Below are 1,175 nucleotides of genomic sequence, written 5' to 3'. Positions count from 1 at the left end.
CTTATACACTATATTTTTGTTTTTCTGGTATGGAAACGGGGCTTGTTTTGTATTTTAAATATTTCTTTACAGCAATCTGCATATCATCCGTTTTTAAATTTAAAAATAATTTTATCTTAAAAAAAAGCTACATAAGCCTGTCCTTGAACCTGTCATTGCCCCTAACCCTCTCAAACCCCCAGAAAAAAAAAGCTTAGTTTTTTTTTATTACCGTACGTAAACCCTTTATTTTTTTTCGTTGTTTTTTATCAAGGTCAATATCATGGTTCTTCAATGTCGAAAAAAAATATTTTAAATTTCTTGTATACCCCACGCGTGCAAAAATGCCCTGTAGGGAATACACTCTCCACTGTCTCCGTAATCACGAAAATCCTTTCCCAAATGAACCTGATTATAGAGTTATTATCCAAGAAAGACTGTCAGCTGACCAAGAAAGGTAAAAGAGAATGGAAAATTTAAAGGGCAAGACCAATGACTTACCTTCGATTTGAATTGTTCTCAGGAAGCGTTATGAAGATTTGTGCATAAAACTGTTCTATCAACTGCTCTATAACTTTTTACCTATCTATTACTTTGGGTTTCTAAATACATGAATTTATCCGGTAGGTTACAACAAGAAAACAGCTGAATCTTTGCCGAACTTCTAACACTGGGGAGCTGAATTTTATTGCGATAGCAAAAAGGGGGGCGAGAGACCGGGACTCGTACGTTCCAAAAAACCCGACACATCTTTTAGAAAATTTCAAAATTTCTTCTTGTAAACTTAAAAACAAAAATCTTATAGACAACCTGAATTTTTCCCGGGGTCGGGAAGGAGTGAAGAGAACAAAAAAGGCCAGTCCAAGGACCACCAACTGAAGGTGGTTTCTTTCCATTAAAAATTCATTCGTCTGTTTTTTTCTTTTCTCGAGGGTTTCTAAGCCAAAGGGATTCGGGAGGGAGGATTTTTGCTATTTTCCCGTCCGCTAAGGATTCCCCCGTTTCGGGAATATTCATGTACCCACGCCCCATAATCTGCAATCAAACATTGACTTCAGTAAAACCTTCTAAACTAAAAATAAAACATGCATATGTAGTGGTGGAAATGGCTCATGGTTCTATTATTAAATTTTTCCCGTGGCTTTGTGGTGTCGTTTTCCCGACGTAAAATTGCAGCCAATAGCATACTTCACAGG

Source organism: Penaeus monodon, chromosome 30, assembly GCF_015228065.2.
Source record: "Penaeus monodon isolate SGIC_2016 chromosome 30, NSTDA_Pmon_1, whole genome shotgun sequence".
Classification (NCBI taxonomy): Eukaryota; Metazoa; Arthropoda; class Malacostraca; order Decapoda; family Penaeidae; genus Penaeus; species Penaeus monodon.
The sequence above is the reverse complement of the archived record's forward strand: the minus strand, read 5'-3'. Positions refer to the sequence as shown.